Below are 8,740 nucleotides of genomic sequence, written 5' to 3' on the forward strand. Positions count from 1 at the left end.
CCTGCCTTCAAAACCTTCATCTTGAGAACACAGGACTTTCCTTCCACTGATCTGGCTTATTTTCTATACGAAGGGAAATTGTGAATCGTATTGATTATTATTATTTTTCGAAGTCACATTTTTTACCTGAGAGTGTCTACCAGGCATCAATGGAGAGCTAAAGAGTTTGGATAATTCCCAATAAAAACTACCATGAACGACAATTTGTGTTAAAGCGAAAATGGGGTTACTTTTGGACAGTGACCGCATTGGCCCTGTCTGTACTGGGGTAGAAATAATCCTCTTGATATATTACTACGTATGGGTTTCTTAAACATCCCACTTCTACTGATTTCAAAAAGTGAATGGGTTGACACAGCCCAAGAGCCTACTTCTGTGTCAGTGTGTTGTGAAGAAATACTTTGGACTTAATGAATCTGCCTGAAATCCACAAAGACAGGCAAAATAGAGGAGGGGAAAGGGAAATTCACATTAACTCGGGCAGAGATGACAAAGGGAAGAGGGAGCTAGAGAGAAAACAAGGAGAGATGGAGAGAGGAGAGGGAGGGAGAGGGGGCGGGGAGGACGGGGCCAGGGAGAGACAGAGATTTTCACACTTGCAGACGGAGGGCTTTGAAGCCTTCGACCCGACCCCCAAACCTGAGTGCATCTCACAAAACAGGTTCGGCTCGTCTTTCAGGCGGTCTCCTTGCCCCCCGTGCGCGGTCCCCGGGGCTCTAATTCACTCCTGCCCTCTCTGCACAATGACATTCGAACCTGGGAAAATAATTGCATTAGAGCAGATTACTTATAACCGATAGTTATCCGTCTTTTTCTGTTCGACAGAAGTCTATTAAACTCAGCACAGTCATTACCAGCTGAGCTCTAGAGCGCGCCTTCATTAAGAAAATTAAAATCATACTTTTGAATCTAAGCAAAGCCTGCGTAGGTCTCGAGAGCCCGCGTCTAACCCCGACGTTTTGGTAAGCCTGATTTTCCCGCGAACCAATCTCTGCTTTTTCGGATACAGTAGGTCAGGGCGAAAAGATTGAGTGTGATGACAATTACTCGGAGATAGGGATGTCTGAGCTCTAGAAATACCATCTTTCTTCCCAACCCCTTACACCCCCTCCCCCGCCGCCTTTCCTCCCGTGGATCTTTTCTCAGGCACTTTGCAGTTAAAGGCACCACACCTGTGCAGGCGTGGCCCGGAATCTGGGGAGCTGGTGTGGGTGACTGAGGCGGTGGGTGAGGACAAGGGAAGGTGTGGGTTCAGGGCCCAGGAAGCCAGGAGGGTGAACTTTCCCAGCTGACGTCTGCGGCCAGAGGCCCGTTCTAAGTGCACGTGTTTCACACAAGCGCGCGCGCGTGCACACACACAGACACACCGGGGGGGAGACTTCCCCCTTCTTTGCATTTCACACTCGATGCAGGACCAACGTGGCCTATGAGCCTTTTGTCCAACCAGGCACGGGAGCCTGGCCCCGGGACTGAGCAGGAGGTTGCATGAACCTCAGACCAGGATTCCTCGGTCCCTCTGGCCGAATCTTCGGCCTCTGGGGACCTATTTGGGTTTCCTCCTTGGCTTGGCAGGAGCCTCAGCTTGCGGTACCCCTTGGAGACTCTGGGCGCGGAATTGGCCCAACTTCTCCCTCTCCCGCGCCCCCAGCTAGGGGAGGAGGGCACAGGTGGGAAGACCAGGCTGGGGAGGGAGGGCAACACCCCCTACTTCCCCTCCCCGTAGCCTCAGGGCAACATCTCCCATGGCTCCAGGGAAGGTGGGATCTCCAACTCCACTTTCTACTGGAAACAGCACCCCGCAGAAGAGCTGTCTGCTCAGTTAGGAGGGGGCGCTTTTGCATTGATTTTCTGTGGCATCTGGAAATTCGCAGGGTTTGAAGAATAATTTTTAGCATGTTTTGTTGTGGTGGTTGTTAGCCACTGCCTTTGTTTCAACATTTTGCTTTTTATAATGTTAATTTCTGTGTCTTTCTCTGAAAGGTCTGCCCAACTCAGGGCTCTCAAGGAAAACACAAAGGCTTTTGCCTATTTTCGGGGTGTCCTCTCCTAGGGCTCTAGAAGCAGAGAGACGCTGCTTCCATTTTTTGTCAGAATGCCCAGTAATAGAGTTCTCCACCCCTCTATTCTCTATGTCTAATGAGGGCTTTGAGGTTTATTAGGGGAAAATAGCACACACCCACTCAGCACTCAAATACAGGATTAGGTGGAGTTTACTTGAAAGTGTATAATATTATTGTTCCTTGGCAAGTGTCTAATTCTCTTTTCCATAATTTCTATCCGACACAAAAGCCTACAAAATTCAAGTGATGAAAGTCAGCGAATAGATGTGGACAAGTGAACATCTTCTACATCTCCACAATTTTCAACTCCCTAAACTGGTGGCTGTTTTGTTTTTTCTTTTTTTTTTTCCAGGGGAAAAGAAAATAAAGCAAATGCACCTTCACTGTTGTTTTAGTGTTTAGTTCTTATCAAATGTAGACGCATCATTCGATTTCTTTTTCCTGTGTAGCAAAAGAAGAGGAAATCAGAAACGAACAGCAGCTTTTTAACAGCAGGAAATCCAAGACTTTCGAGATGGTTTTCTTCTCTTCTGTTTTCCCCCTTTCTTCTTAAAGCAAAACAAAAGCAAAGATAAAGAAGGAAGAAACACCATTCCTCCCGGAGAGTTTATTTTGTTGCTACAATACAGGGGTGGAGACAGTTAACGGCTATTTGAAATGATAATGCTTAGTGATCCCATTCATTTAATCATAATCTTCAAGTGGTTTAAGATTAATGGCAAGAGGTGTCTTCAGTCTCTTCCTAAGGACCTTTGCATTAATTTACGTAGAACATTGACCAGACTGTCAGTGTCTCCAAATTTCATTAAGTCAGACTGAGACAAATACAATGAGATGTTCATATTTTCTTCATCTGTGAGAGTATCTAACTGGAAATATTGCTACTTGCCTTCAACTACATTGGGGACACACACTGGCTTCCTTTTCTTTATTCTAGGTAGATAAGTACAGATATATAAACTGTTTTACAGATACATAGATATTTAAATGAACCAACAGTGTTTGCAGATAACTTCCGTTCCACTTCTGAGCTTAATGAAGACCTTTCCCAAAGTCAACTTCAGTGGCAGGTGGCAGGTTCTGCTCCCTCCCCAGACCAAGATTTCTATTTAAAGTAAGTTTGAATTCCCTGAACTTCTTCACAACAGACCAAAAAAATAATAATGAGAACAACTTGGAGTATAAATATTTAATTTACCTCGGTTGTCACAATAGCCCCAGTAATTCTTCAAATCACAATCCGACTGAGGCAACACTTCACTGGAGCGAAGACCCGGGCCGCCTCCGCCTTGCCCTAGGAGCGCTCCTTCCCGGACGCGCCCTGGTCCCCGTCCCGGTTCAGAGCGTCCCCAAGGAGGAGGGTTGGAGAAGGTGTGACACAGGGCGGTTCTAGGGAGAAGCGAGGGAAGAGAGTGGATTCTTCAACGAGGAGCTCCTTCCTGGTAGCCTGGCAAGAAATGAGCGTCAAGAGACCCACCTTTTCCCCCCGCCGTCCTCCCTGCCTTCCCCCGCGCCTCAGTTCTGAGAGCAGTTTGCACAAAATCCCGAAATCCGGTACTCTAAAAAGCAAACCCCCCAACTCCCCACAAACTAAAGTCGTTCCTCCTTGCAGATTGACACTCTTGGTGTGGGGTCTAGCTGTGGTCAGAAGAATTTCCCTGGGTCAGGGCTGCTTTGCCAGCGCCTCTCCCGAGTCGAGGCTGTCCGTGGAGTCGCGGCGTCTGCCAGCCCGAGATTGCCCAGGCTCGCGTTACCTGTGCGCCCTCGCCTAGAGTGGTCAGAAATCCGTGAAGATTAATTGGGAAGCCGAGAAAACGCCTGTATGCACCAAAACAGTTGAAAACATAACCAGACACCCTCAAAGAGTACGAGTCCCACGCTTGCATTTGACGTGAAGCACTCGAGTACGATCAAGTGTCAAAGACATTGGCGGTTTATTTTGGTGCACTTCAGCCACCCTTTCCGTTTCCAGCAAAACTGAGAAGCACAAGCGAAGAAAGACTAGGAACACGCGGGAAAAGACCATGTGTGTCGGTGTGTGTGTGTGTGTACATAGGTAGGTGACAACTTTTAAACACATTCTCTAATTTGGGGGGGGCGAAAATCAGACAAGGACCAGTATTTCTTTGCGGTGTAGGAAAAGGTCGTTCAAGACGAGGACTGAATTCCGAAAGCGATTCTCTAGGACTTTACTGAAATAGGGCGAGTTCCTCGGGAGTTTTGTTTTGCGAAGCTGCAAAATACTGTTTTGTATTAGCCTCTTTCCCCATCAGAGATCCATTTTTTAAAAACTTCTACAGCATCTATTAAAAACATTTCCTTAGACTCGGAATCTACAGTTCGGCAGAAACAAACAAATCGCAGCAAAAACCCAGAGGAGAAAAGAATTTAGAGAAAGAAAATGTGTCCCTTTCCTAGTCACTTGATAGTTTATTCCCCGGAGGCCAAGTGAAGGTTGGGGTTCCTTCGTACTTTATTATTTTTTTAATCATTTATTCATTTAAATGTTCAACCTTGGCAATCTATTCCCCTGCCGCGGGGTTTTGCTGCAGAACCGAGGTGGGGGTGGTGGATGGGAGTCAGTGTGATGGGGGGGCGGCGGGGGACGCCGAAAAACACGATTTGCTTTGCAGGGGGCCGACCCGCAGCGGTCGACTCCGCTCGCCAGCAGGGGGCGCTCTGATGTTATATGTGGACGAGACAGCCGAGCCGCTCTGAGCTTGGAGACGGGCTTTGCAGTTTCACGCAGCTGCAAAAGGAAAGGGAGGAGGGATTGTAGGTCCTAAACCCTCAACAGCTATTCCATTTGGGTTATTTACCCTCTGTTCGAAATGTACCTACACCTCACTTTCCCTTCCCACCTCGCTTACTGCAACCTCCTCCCCATCAACCTCTTTTCGTCTGCATCTATGCAGCTCCTGTATAATCTCTCTCCCTGGCTTTGAAATATACATTAAGGCAACTTATTAAATGCGACGATGAATAGTCAACATTTTTTTCGCCTGTTAGTTCCGCTGATCCAAGCAGGATTTATTTGCAGATCTCACATCCTGGAGCCATAATGCGTGATTTTTTTTTTCCTTAAATAAAATTGGTCAAATGTTGACAACCTTTAAGCCAATCTAACACTCAAGATTAGTGATGGGAAACTAATGAGAAAATATCAGATCGCCCGGCCTGAGGGCTGCCAATTAAATCTTCGCTGATTGAAAAATAAAAGCGGACTTGGGGTGTGAGCCCAGCTCAACTTCAACTATTAATTTAACATGTTGCCCGGGTCTGTGCCTTCTCTCCTCTCAACCGCTTCCCGTAACACAGCTTCCTCCTCTCTCATCCCTCAACCTAAAAGCCAAATGTTATTTCTCAGAATATTTCAAGAGGTCCAAATCGGGATGATCATTTCTTACACGGTAAATATTAGGCCTTTAAGCAATATGATTTAACTAATTAGAAAATTTACATCATTAAGTCTCAGGGAGAGAAAAAAAAAAAAAACAAATCTGCCAGTCATTTTAAAGGAGACAGGCACTATTGAAGTGTGAAGAAATCGGCTCTAATTCAAAAAGGCAATCGGGCAGAAAAAGCCCTCAACATTACCCTGCTAGTTATTAATCAGAAAGGGCTCTCCCCCACCCTCAACCCTACCCCCTCCTCTCAGCACTGAGTTTAAGTTCGGTTTTTTTGCCAGTGGCCCATGTCATATTTATATTGAGATTTTTGTCTGCTAAAGGATTAAAACTTGAAAATGTTTCAATATGAAGAAAACAGAATCCTCAAAGGGAAAAATACTCGCAGGATCACCTCTCTTCCAGACAAGCAAACCTGTTGTGATAAGCAATTCTCACACCCCCTTTATTTTTTTTTTTTTCCATTCTTTCATTTTTTCCCCTTCCCATTAAGTTCCTATTTTGAAACCTGCTTGGTGAGAACTAGATAGTCTTTGTGTTCTGCACCCCTCCCCCTCCGTTCTTGCACCCCTCCTTCCTCCAAAGCGAGAAACTTACACTGAAAGCTGAAAAGTACAAATACATTAACAAAGCCCCACTCACTTTATAAAAAGGCCAGGGTCTAGGCTTACATGTCAGGCATCTAAGCAAAGGGGGATCAGTTGGGTGGGGCTACAGAGCAAACATGATGAACTAGAAATTTCCCCACCTATATATAATATTTGATAGTGTGGTTAAAGGGAAAAAGGCAGCTAGGTGTGAACAATTTTAAAGTGTACTGTGGTGTTGTGCGGCTTTTTCTCCATTCCCCACTTCTCTGTTCAGCTTAAAACAGCGGCCTCATTATATGTAGGTGCCCCTTCCCATCATACTCCTACTCAAGCCCTTGGTACACCACACACATAGCCCTCTCCCCAGTCTTCACAGTCCCAGCAAATTAACTGAAGGGAGAACTGCAAAGGAACTTTGTGAGCAGTTCTGTTTGGAAACTCAGGCCCTTCCTGGCATCTCTGAGGACTTGTTCCTAAACAGACACTGGGTTAAAAAAAAAAAAAAAATTGATAGCAAGCCTTAGATATTCGATTTTCCTTCATTATTATTTCTTTTTAAATTACAAAGAGGCCCCAAAGGCTCATTTTTCTGCCTTAGCCTCTTCTCTTATTAGGTTCCATTCTAGCCTCATTTTCTTATCTTCCTCTCTGCCTTACGTCCTGAAAGTTTCACTAACTTGCTTCCCACCAAATCCCTGGGCCTGGAATTCTCAAGTCTGGGCTTCTGTGGGCCTGGGGCAGCTCCCCAACATTAGTTCAATGCCATTCTCCACCTCACCAGATTTCAGCTTTGCAGGAGAGAGCGGTAGCAGACCTGGGCTATTAACACACCACAGTTAATTCTCTGCGGGAACTTTTACTAGGTGGGACGTGTGGAAGGAGAAAACATCTGTAAACAGTGAGCGCTCTTGAGGCTGGGGAATGAGTTCTGACATAGAGGTCAGAACACATATAAAATATGGCAGAATTTGTGAAAGAGTTCAGAGTTAAATTTTGGCAAAATAAGGAGAGGAAAGAGAAAAGGGGGGATGCTGGAAAGAGTTTAGAGTGCTCCCCCAAATGCTGCTGCTTTTCTGGCTGTCACAGAGCAGATGGGAGTCGAACGTGCTCCTCTTTGAGAAAGATTAGAGTAAAATGGACACTTCTGTCACTTTCAGGAGGCGGGACACAGAGAGGTGAAAATATACAAGACAATGGCCTCTGGCGCTGGAGGTCTCCCCTGGAGGGCTCCCCACCCTTTGCCCTTCCCTCTCCGAACACTCCTTACCTTTGTTGCTGGGATTTGATCTGACACATTGGATGTCCCTGGACTAGATTCTCTGAGAGGAAAAAGACCACGAGAATCAACCGGTCTCCTGCATCTACTCCGAAGCCAAGAAGCTAAGTTACAATAAAATTTACAGCGCCTTTAACAACTCGCAAGTAAAGCATTAAAATTCTCTTTAATTGAGAAAATATTGATTTTTTTAAGTCTAGAAAAGGCGAAATCGTAATTTAGCTGCAAACTTTCAGGCGAGAATATAGCGTATTATGTCGCCGTATTATGGATCCACCCTTTATACCCATGCAACATCACATCTTTAATTGTGCTACTTTATGAAGTGATAAAGACAAAAGATAACCCGACTTAAGCAAAGGCTAAACAAAAAAGAGGACCTAGAGTAATTTCCTTTTCCAGTTATTTATAAAAGAATTGTCTATTTTTTTTGAAGCAGAAAAAAAATTCCCAAAGGGGAGGAAAGAAATAAAAAGAACGGAAAACCACAGACCAATCTAAAAGAAACTCACATTAGCAAATCCGTTGATATTCTTTAGCAAAGGAGGAATGAAGCCAACGCATTTTGAGAAAATGCATTCAGGGACAAAATTGCATCCTCCTTTAAACGAAACAAACCTGGGTCTATTTTCTTACTTTACTCCCAGTCCTTTTTGGGGGGGGGCAGAATCCATTGGTGGATAGGAAAGGGAAAGAAAATCAGGCTTTCTATGTTATTTCTGTATCGGTTTTTGGTATTATAGAGGAGTAAAGAAGTTTTTGTGTGGTGGTTTTTCATTGATCAGTCACTCTGAGCTAATGTAATTATCCTCATCAATAGGAGGCTGCAGAGAGAATCATTATGTGGGTGACATTGATAAATGATCGCCCAGGAACGGCCCTCTCGCGGGCAACCCCCACATCTGACCCTCCCACACACACAATGTAGTCATAGAAACACCTAGAGAACCTCGAGCACCGCCGCGAAGGGGCAAGAGAGGGAAGAAAAGCCCCGGGCGGCCGAGGTGGGGGTGGGGGCGATTGGGGGCGACCAGTCCCAGATCCAAACCAGTTGCAACGACAAAAAACAGCCAACCGCGGGGAGAGAGGCGGGCGTTGCGGGTGGGAGAATCCCCCTTCCCAGCAGCAAACCCTCCCACAGTTGCTCACAACAAAGTGAAAATCCGCCCTCCAGACGGACCCATTCCTCCACACCTTTTCCCATGTGCGACCTCACTACCAACAACATCTGATGTTTGCCGAGACACACATTTAAATAGGTTTCTCCAAAGGAGTTAAATAATTAGGTTACAAAACCTGTAGGCATCTCATTCTCACGCGGGTTCCCCCGTTCAAAAAAAAAAAACCCAAACAAACAACAAACCAAACCCATCTGAACAAAGGCAGCAGCTGGGTGACACCCCCCCC

General features: G+C 45.7%; 1 long non-coding RNA gene across 1 annotated transcript; it reads right to left on the minus strand.

Annotated features, from left to right (window-relative positions):
* Positions 1-709: 709 nt before the first annotated feature.
* LOC116640350 lies at positions 710-3,429 on the minus strand. Its single transcript, XR_004301013.1, has 3 exons — positions 3,259-3,429; positions 2,439-2,501; positions 710-756 (listed from the first exon to the last, which is right to left on the minus strand). It is a non-coding gene; the product is annotated as an uncharacterized LOC116640350 (long non-coding RNA).
* Between the last annotated feature and the right edge of the window lie 5,311 nt (positions 3,430-8,740).

The sequence above is a fragment of the Phoca vitulina genome, unplaced genomic scaffold, assembly GCF_004348235.1.
Source record: "Phoca vitulina isolate PV1807 unplaced genomic scaffold, GSC_HSeal_1.0 scaffold20, whole genome shotgun sequence".
Taxonomy (NCBI): Eukaryota; Metazoa; Chordata; class Mammalia; order Carnivora; family Phocidae; genus Phoca; species Phoca vitulina.